The sequence below is a fragment of the Delphinus delphis genome, chromosome 4, assembly GCF_949987515.2.
Source record: "Delphinus delphis chromosome 4, mDelDel1.2, whole genome shotgun sequence".
NCBI lineage: Eukaryota > Metazoa > Chordata > Mammalia > Artiodactyla > Delphinidae > Delphinus > Delphinus delphis.
The window spans coordinates 110,399,470-110,410,028 of NC_082686.1; the positions used below are offsets into that span (position 1 = coordinate 110,399,470).

The 10,559-nt window shown below is 39.1% G+C and overlaps 1 non-coding gene across 1 annotated transcript; it reads left to right on the forward strand.

Moving 5' to 3' along the window:
• The first annotated feature begins 2,339 nt into the window (after positions 1–2,339).
• TRNAG-ACC (transfer RNA glycine (anticodon ACC)) lies at positions 2,340–2,412 on the forward strand. The gene has a single exon. It is a non-coding gene; the product is annotated as a tRNA-Gly (tRNA).
• The last annotated feature ends 8,147 nt before the right edge of the window (positions 2,413–10,559 follow it).

Consider the following 10,559-nt stretch of genomic DNA (forward strand, 5'->3'; position numbering starts at 1 on the left):
ATTAGAGCTTGATATATACACTAACATTAGCAAGTATATTATTTGATCTCCACACGAACGTTAGTCCCAGAGCGTTCACAAAAGCATTACCCACAGTAGCCCAAGACTGGAAGCAACTGCAAAGCCCATCAGGTAAATGGGAAAGAAACTGGAGCACATCTACCAGTGGAGTAGCACTCTGCAATAAAGGAGAATGAGTGACTGATACACACACAACGGATATGTTTCACAGACATTATGCTGAGTAAAAAGAAGCCACACAAAAGCAGTACACACTGTATGATTTCATTCATACGAAAAGAAAACGCATACTGATCTATAGAGACAGAAAGCAGATCAGAAGCGACCTGCAGGCCAGGGACTGCAAAGGTGCATAAGGAAACTTTTGGAAGTGTGGGAGAAGTTCTTTATCATTATTGTGGTGGTTTCAGGAGTGTATCTGTTACAAAGTCATTGAATTATACACTTTAAATATGTGCAGTTTACTGTACATAAATCATAACACAATAAATTCAATTAAAGAGAGAAGCTAAAGTTCCAAATATTTTCTTTCAAAAATTACGATTTTAGAGTTATTATTTAGTGGTGACTTCTTAGTTTTTAATCCTTCAAAGTATTTTTAAAAGATTTCTATGTGCTAATTCTTGCCTATTTACAATTTTGTTTGAAAATGTAATCTAGCTCCTTTGGAGAATGAGAGAAAACAGATATTAGTATGAGTCAAGAAATCAAAAGCAATTGAATTATGAGAATTAAAAAATTTTTTCCCACTCACATTACCTGATTTTGCATTTTAAAATGCAAATACATTTAGAAATCTTGTAATAAAGCTATTGTTGTTACTTCTCCTGATCTTTTCCTGATGTCATAGAAAATTCAAGTTGACTCAGTAAACTGGATCATTTCCCAACTAGTTTTTCTCCGATTAGGTATTTGCTGAGTCGGCAGAAAAATCCATCCTGGTTTAGCTCCAGCGAATGAAAAGAGAGCTTGTGACACACTTGTCACAGGAATCAGGGAAGTTGAAGGGTGACAGGCAAACTTTAAAGGGCCTCCTTCACATGGGGTGGCAGTGGCTTTCTTTCTTTATGATAATCTTTTCTTTTTCTCCATGGAGGATGAGCCAATTACAGTCATAGCTCAACAGGAAGCGGTTCTTACACCTTTGATCATAATGATATTAATCACCGTCCTGCTAGTGATTCTCTGTGACTTGGTCACATCAATTATTAATTTGTAAAGTGTGAGTTTGTCATTTCTTACTGAAATGCTGGCCAGACAGATTGGTATACAGTGGAATGGAAGCTGAGCAAGGCGGCTGTCACTTCACCATTATGAATATCAGACCCTTGTTTGAAAAAAAAAATTACAGCTTGGAAAATGTTTTGCTTTTATACATTCATCTGATACCATCCAGGACTTGAGTCTTAAACATTTTAAACATACTATTGGTAGGGTGTATCATAATACATTTAGAGCAGTGTTTTTCAAACTTGGTTGCACTTGTGAATCACCTGGGGAGCTTTTTAAAAATGTCAAAGCTGGGCCCCACTCCCAGAGATTCTGACTTAATTGTTCTGGGATGAGGCCCAGGTAAAGGTATTTTTAAAAAGCACCCCAGGTGTTTCAAATGTGTAGTCAAGACGGCAGCGCACTACTGATTTAGAGGCGGGACAGTGCTTTGTAAATGTTCTTAACAAATGAAATACACATAAGTTTTTATAGTCCACGTTAATTCAAAAAAGCTTTAAAATGGGTTCCAGAAATATATTCATCCAAGGATTTTTTAAATTCTGAAAATTATAATTAAATAAATGGAAATTAAAACAAGAATGAGGCACCATTTTTCCCTTTTGGTAAAGATTTTAAAGATTCATGATATCCAGTGATGTTGGGAATACATGGAAATGGTAATGCTGATACAATATATAGGCATGTTAATTGGTGCCATTTTCCTGGAGGACAATTTAGCAACATCTATCAAATTTTACAAGTTTTGTACCAACTGGTTTCTCAATTTCACTCCTAGGAATTTACTTGCAAAATTTTACCCAGATATTTGTTTAGGAACATTCACTGTAAACTTTTTTGTAATAGTGAAAGCCTGGAGAAAACCAGTGTCCATCATTCAGGGGACCAGTTAAGTAAATTTTGATACATTAACAAGATAGACTATTATGGAGGCATTTAAAAAGAAGTGCTCCCTCTATATATGCTGATACCAAAAGATCTCCCAGATATATTAGGTGAAAAAAAAGGGTACAGAAAATTATGTACAGTATGATCTCTTCTGTGTAAATTTAAATAAATGTAATTTAAAATAAATGCTCACAGGGACTTCCCTGGTGGTCCAGTGGCTAAGACTCTGCTCTACCAATGCAGGGGCCCTGGGTTCGATCCCTGGTCAGGGAACTAGATCCCACATGCCGCAACTAAGTGTTCACATGCTGCGACCAAAGATCCTGCATTCCACAACAAAGATCCAGCACAGGGCAACAAAGATCCTGGGTGCCGCAACTGAGACCCGGCACAGCTAAATAAATATATTTTTAAAAAGCTTCACGGAAATAATAAATAAATAAATAAATAAATGCTCACGGGTACACTTTTTTTTTCCTTGAAGGAAACGTGGTTATCTTTGGGAAATGGACTTTAGTAGAAGTGAGAAGCTTTTACTTTTGTTTTGTACCTTTTTGTACAGTTTGAATTTTCTAACCAATTACATATAGAGTAATTATATATATATAACATACATATATTATATATATATATATATATATATATAGAGAGAGAGAGAGAGAGAGAGAGAGAGAGAGAGGCAGACCACAGAGATGTTGTGGATTTGGTTCTAGACCACATCAATGAAACAAATAATGCAATAAAGTGAGTCACACAAATATTTTGGTTTCCCAGTGCATGTAAAAGCTATGTTTACGTAACTATATATACTGTAGTCTAAAGTGTTCAATAGCATTATGTCTCAAAAAACAATGTACATGTCTTAATTTAAAAATTCTTTATTGCTAAAAATGCTAGCCATCATCTGAGCCTTCAGCAAGTCATAGTAGTAACATCAAAGGTCACTAATCACAGATCACCATAACAAATGTAATAATAATGAAAATGTTTGAAAGATTGTGCGAATTACCAAAATGTGACACAGAGACACAAAGTGAGCAAATGCTGATGGAAAAATGGCACGAATAGATTTGTTTTGATGCAGGGTTTTCACAAACCTTCAATTTGTGAAAAATGCAATATCTGCAAAGTGTGCCTGTATAAATATGACATATAACTGGAGTATTCTGGGAAGTTAGGTAATGTTCCATTTTTTCTTTACAATATAAACTTTTAAAAGTGAGGAAACCAGGAGTAAGGATTTTTAAAAAGTTTAAAAAGAAGATAAAAGTATGAGTAATTTGGAATACAAAATACATGTCTTAAGGTCTCTGTGACTGCTGACTGCCACACATTTGGCTCTGATATAACAGCCTATAAAATAAAGGAAACACCATCAAATCAATTACATGACTCGTGATGTCTGTAAGATAAAAATGCATTGTAGGGGAAGCCCAGCAATTCATAAAAGTTAAGTGAAATTTTTTTAGGTGGATCTTCAAAAAGAGAATACTGTATGCAATTACAGTGAAACACCCTCAACAGTTACTCACAAAAAGGTCACAAATTTTTATCTATTTTGCAGAAGAGAAAGCAGTTAACAGGGGCTCAGTTACTGGCCCTTTCTACTGAAATAGTGTTCTTACTTGCAACAAATGGCCTCTTCAACCAATGCTGCTACTGATCACAGACACAATAGATAGCATTGGCCATGTGGAGCACTGGTGCCAGGCTGCCACCTTACTGCCCCCAGATGCCAAACACCTTCACTGCCACCCTTTCCAGAAAACAGATCCCCTTTGTTCTTTTACAAACCAAAGTATCCTGCGTGACGTTTGATTGGTGGACCTGAAGTCCTGTGACTTGTCATAGCTGCAAAGAGAGTTGGGAAAGTGGGACAGGTCTCATAATATGGTGTTTCCCTCAGTGTGCGGGAAGGATATTCACATTCATAAGATGCAAGTTGGTCAGGAAAAGGACAAACGCTCACCTAGATTTCAAAGCAGATCCAGGATTAGAGTCAAACAGCTCTCAGTATCTATGATTATGCTTTGCATTTTGCCTCTTGCTTTGCTATCAGGAAGTTCTACTTGCACTTCGTCTTAACTCTAATGTCTTTACCAGTTCCAACACAGATCATACAAACATGTAAACTAATATGAGCTAAAGGTTTGAACATGTCTTCTTTCTATAGCCGCAGATGCTGATGGGTGTTTAAACAAATAAAAACTGAAATTAAAATTCAATGCATAATGAAATCTGGAAGAGCCCAAATACCTTTCAGCTGGGAAATGGATAAGCAAACTGTGGTACAATATACAGTGGTACACAGGAATGAGTTACTGATATATGAATCAACATAGAAGAACCTCAAAAAGCATTATGCTAAGTGAAACAAGCCACAATCAAAAGTCTACATTCTGTATGATTCCGTTTATGACATTCTTGCACAGGCAAACCTGGAAGGACAGAAAGCAGATGGGGTGGATGTTGGGGGTACTGTGGCCAGGGGAAGGGCTTGACTACAAAAGGGCATGGGGGAATTTGGAGGATGACAGACCTGTTCTATATCTTGGTTGTTGCGGTGGTTACATGACTCTAAATGCTTGTCAAATCTCTCGGAACTGTACACTGAAAGGGTGAATTTTACTGCATATAAATTATACCTTAATTTTTTAAGTGGGGGAAAAAGTCAATGAAAAATACCTGCATTCACTTTTTCAACAAATATTTACTGAGCACCTACTATGTACCAGACACTCTTAAATGACCATATATTTAAGCAAACTAATTTCAATGTCTGTAATGCATTGGAAATGATCTAAATTACTCTCCCAATTCCTTAAACTTGATTTACAGCCAAAAACAATGCATGAAGAACTTTAGCAGTGATGGGAAACCGTGGCAAGTAGTTTCTTTAATCCATAACTGACAAACTATTGAAGTCTGGTGTGAAGACATATTGCAGCCAATGGATCTGACGCCCCCCGAGTACCAATTTAGAAAATCATTTTAGGTGATAATTGGCTGTGAGAAACTCACATTTTTGGTGCAAGGAGGCTTGGAATTTCTGGTGGAAAGAACTAGGGAAGGAAAATGGTGAGGGAGTTAGGGCAGCCTGAAGTAGTGAGGTGGAGGAAGCAGAGCAGGCCTAGGAGGTCTGGAGATCTCACTAGTCCTACTCCTGACTTGGTGAAGATCACTTTGTCTTTCTGAACTCAGTTTCCTTAGCCGTAAAATGAATGAATTGAAAAAGTGGGAAACACTGACTGCACAATGCAGAGCTCTTCCAGTGACCACTTGTGACCGTGGACAAGTCAGTTTTAGCTTCTTACTATATCAAATGAGAGATTTGATGGTTGCACAAGAATGTCAATACCACTAAACTGTACACTTTAAAATGGTAAATTTTGTGTTATATATATTTTACTACAATAAAAAAATTTTAATTGAAAAAGCTTTAGACAAAATGACCTTTGGGGTGATGTAGTTTGATCTTTCCTCTTTCTCTTGGAATTAAGTCCAAATTCCTTAACAAAGCCACCCATAGGGTGTGCAGACCCTGGGCAAATATTTGAGTCACCCAAAATCAGTTTGTCGGCACCATTCTGGTGACCCAAGCTCACATGATCTCACACAAGAAATACTGTACTTCCTAGCAGGAGAAATATGCTTGCCAGACTGACATTCTGGAACCATCACTTGGCTCTTGGGCCCCAGGACAATCCCATAGTATGAGTCCTGGGGCATCTGGTCAACCCCACAAATGGGGTAGAAGATTAAGAGTGCTCTGAAGGAGAGAAACAGAGAGTCTGTGCAGGTCTGGGCTCTGGGCACGCCACCCAAATGGCACTGTCATACCCAACTGGTTCAAAACACTAGAGAGGGACTTAGAAAATTTTCAAGAAGGCTCTCCAAAGCACAGGCCCCCCCGCACAGGTCATGGGTCGAGGCTGGGAGCAGGGGGATAAGGGTAGAGTAGGGGTGCTTAAGGAATTTGCCCATGTCTAAGTGTGGAACTTCTTAATTGGGCTTATAAACACCATCTGTTCTGTCTCAAATGTGCCAAGGAGGCTCTCACCCTTGGACTACACACCTACATAGGGTTTCTCTATCAGAACACAGATTTCTCCTTCTGCCCCAACACCCATTAACCCATTTACTTAATTAATCCTATTCATCTGGGAGGTGTTAGAAAATATTTCCTCCTAGAAGTGTTTTCTGATCCCTGGTTAGTTACTCTGACGGGCTATGTTTTCAGGTGGATCTAGGATCTTGGAATCTGTCTTCTCTTTTTCTTTCCCAAATCAATTCACCCGAATATTCAAAATAAAAGGTAACAAAATCCCTCAGGAGTAGAATACAAATTTTAAATATGCTTCCTTCTTTCCAGATGCTGGAGAGGAATGGAGTAATTCTGCATTGAGTCCTCAGGGGAGAAACCTGCATTCAGAAGAAGGAGATTGATGTTAGCCCCTCCCCAGGCTATCTGAAGCCTGTTCCTTGTGGTCTAATACAGCTTTCACTCATTCATTAATTTATGCATCTATCCATCCTTCATTCAATAAGTCAACAAGCATTTTATGGCTCCCTACTCTATTTATGACACTAAGCTAGACCTGGGGCCGGGTAGGGGGTGGGGGGGGGAGAATCAAATAAGATAGGGTTCCTTCAAGATGTTCATAGTATGTTGGACATAATCCACTCTGGGATGTAGTTAATGGTGTTGTGCCAGGGATGCTTGGAGAATCCTGCAGATGGGTCTGGGGGCTTTCCTGACAATTTGCCATAGTACAGGTAGTATGTAATTTATGAGCACGTGAATTCAGAAAACTGTTGTTAGGAGAGCATAAAGCTTCAAGGGTTAGACCATGCCATTACCCAGGGAACTAAAGGGAGCACAAAGCATGGGGTATTCTGCTTTTTCACATTAGACCCCAAGGCTGTTTGTATGCTTGCTACTTTGTAGCATTTCCTATAAAAAAACAGAAGCCCAAATGAGAAGCAAAGAATTATAATAGGAGGTCTTCACTGTCAAGCACCCTGAATGGACAAGACACTGAAGAGAAAGAAGTAATGACAAAGTCATATCTACAGGACTTGACCATAAACAAACCCCTTAATTTGCCCCTCCAAAGACTAAGGGTCAAGGAGGAATTGTGGTGGCCCCTAATAGCTACTCGATCCTTTGGAACAGCTGGACAGTTAGAAGAGAGAAACCTCTCCCACAGAGGTGCTGAGAAACCCATGTGGGTGATTTCTGAGATTAAGAGGCTTTGCTGAAAAACCTTTCTGACTAATGTCTAACTCTGTAATCGATTTTGGACTGGTAAAGAAATGGAAATTTCTATTTGCCCCAAATTTCCTTAAAAAGAAAAGTTCTAAAGCATTTGTTCCACAACTGATATATCTACTTCTGTCCCCAAATAGAATAACCAGGAAAGATTAACAGGCTGCCTGGTGTTTTCTCAGTGCCCTCTGCTTGGGATGAACTACTTTGAGTCTATAATTCCTTTTAGAGTGGGATGAAAGCTATGGGCCTCCTCCCCAGAAAAATGCATATAAGCCTATACACAAAATTTTCCATATAATTTCAGTGGATTCAGAGACCCACTTGAAAAATATCCATGTACCCTAGGGAATCTGTGCTCCAGAAAATATTAAAAATGTTATTTGTTGCAAAATAGAGCTTCAACTTTAGCTGCATTAATTAATGAGTCTCCAGAAATATTGGACAGTGGTTCTCAGGTTAGAGGTTTGTGCGGAAGTTCCAAGGGAGGAGCGAAGTCAGTAGCTATGGAAATGGGCACAATGACAGAATCTAACCATGTGACAGTGACACTACTCCTCCTAGTTAGGGTGGCCAGATAAAATACAGGATCCCCAATTAAATTTGAACTTCAGATAAACAGCAAATAAATTTTTAGTATGTCCCACACATATTTGGGATATTGTCTTTGTGCTGCTATAACAGAATATCATAGACTAGGTGGCTTAAACAACAGACACTTATTTCTTACAATTCTGGAGACTGCAAAGTCCAAGATCAAGACACTGGCAGAATCAGTGACTAGTAAGGGCCCACTTCCTGGTTCAGAGATGAACATCTTCTCACTGTAACCTCATTTGGCAGAAGGGGCAAGGGAGCTCTCTGGGGTCCCTTTTATAAGGACACTAACCCCATTCATGAGGAGAGCTCTACCCTCATGACTTAATCACCTCTAAAGGCCCCACCTCTAAATACCATTACATTGGTTATTAGGATTTAACATATACATTTCAGGGGGACACAAACATTTAGTGCATTGTTTATACTAAAAATAATTCACTGTTTATCTGAAATTCAAATTTAACTGGGTATCCTCTGTTTTGATTTGTTAAATCTGGCAACCCTAGTCCTGGTCAATTCTATTTTGTCAGGTTTCCCCATCTTGGACTTGTTATACCTCTGTTCTCTGTGTGTTCCTTTTGACAAGGTCTTTCTTCTCTCTTATCTCTAGATGTACCTTAGTTTGATGCAGCACTGACAAGAAACTAAGGATTATTGTTTGTTATCATTTCTCTCAACAACACAGGAATAGTGAAACTGTGTGTGCCTGTGTATATGCGTGTGTAAGAGAGAGAAAGGGCAAAACAGAAAAGTGACGGATCATTCAGAAAGAAGCTTAAGAATTCGTATTTTGAGATAAACATGACTGTTAGAAAATGACATCTAACCTCCAGTGATTATAGAAGAAGGAGGTAGTAGTGTAACTAGTACACAGTTAAGATAGAGAAGTGACTTCTTACAACAAAATATGAAAAAATCCTTGAGGCTTATAGAGAGTCATTGGCTCCTTGCCAATGGGAGTAAACTTTTCTTGAAAATCAGGTAGTTTGGGAGAACTGCTAGTTGCTAATGCCAATATCCATTCTCTTCTTTTCCTTAAAAAAACCCTGATCTCTGATTTTGGTCAAGGCAGTAATGTGTCTGACTAAAACGCATTTTTCATCATTTTTTGCAGCTAGAATAGTCATATGACAACCTTAGCCAATGAGACATAATAGAAGATTGTTGGACATTCTTGGGAAATAGTTGCTTTTCTGATATAGATGCTACATTTTTCTCCTTGTTGCTTCCTTCTTGCTCCTGCCCAGAGTACAGAAATAAGGCTTGGGTGTGGAATAGCTATCTTGAGACCATGAAGCAATCATGAGCTTGAAAGCCACATGCTGAGAATGGCAGATCAGAAAGGAAAAAGGAGTCTGGGCCACTGACAACTGTGGTGGGCATTGTGCTATAACAGCCTAACCCCCACCCCCACCCCAGGACTGAAGTCTTTGATCCCCACTGCTGAGGTTCTTGATAGCAGGTGTCCCTCACCTGTCAGACCTCTTTGGGAATTGTCCTCAGCTGAAGACAGACACCCCACCCCACCCCACATGACAGTCCTTTCCTGATGGGTAGCCTGCATCCAATGATTGGTTGATGAGAGGGTATAAAGCCCTGCTTCCTTAACCCAATACAGAAAACCTCTGAGGGGCCAGCTTCAGAGCTTCCCATATGATTGTCTGAGGTCTGTTGTGACCGTACCACAGCCCAACTTCTTCCTTTTACCTAATCCTGCTGCCCTTCCTTACCCCATAGGTGTTAATCCCAAGAGCACTCCTCAGTAAACATCCTGCATGCAGTCTCCATTGCAGAGTTTGCTTTCCAGAAGACCCTGACCTCCTGCTGGCTACTACGCCAGCCTACCTCTGAACTACTGGTGGCATGAGAAGATTTTTACAAAATATTGGATAAGCCACAGCAGCTGTATTTCTCATATATCCAGCCCAAAGCAATGCCTGTGCAAAATGGAGGGGTATTTTATATCTTGAACTGTGGGCTTAAAGGATTGATTCACAAGATTTAGCTTGTGTTGCTGAAGGCAAATGCAATGTAAGTGAGACTTCTGGATTGACAAGGAAAAAATAATTCCCATCTGATTCCTGCTTTGGAATATGGAGATGAGGAAAAGCCATTCCCAAAAGCTGCAGGAAAAGGCAGGGCCTTGACATTTCTTACAGGAAGGCTAATGAAGGATGAACTCCAAAGAGACTTGGCTAGATTGAAACACAAATATTGGCTCTACAAAAGCTGGCAGCCCTCTTTGACAAAAATAGATGAAGGCACAGGAAGAGTTGGTCACCATGGCCCAGAGTAAACAATTTCAGCACTAAGGATTTAATGTTCAAATGTGGATTTGTGTTGCTATTGACAAACTCCTCAGACATCATTAGTGCTAGAAAATCTTGATAAACAGAGATGTGAGACTTCATCATAGGTACCAAAAAAAAAAAAAAAGCCCCACAAAATTAAAAAGTAAACAAAAAAATCTAGAAAGGAGTGAAAAATAAAAATGGAAGCAAATGATTTCTCTTTCTTCTCAGTGAATGGAATATTGGAATATAAGGTTAAG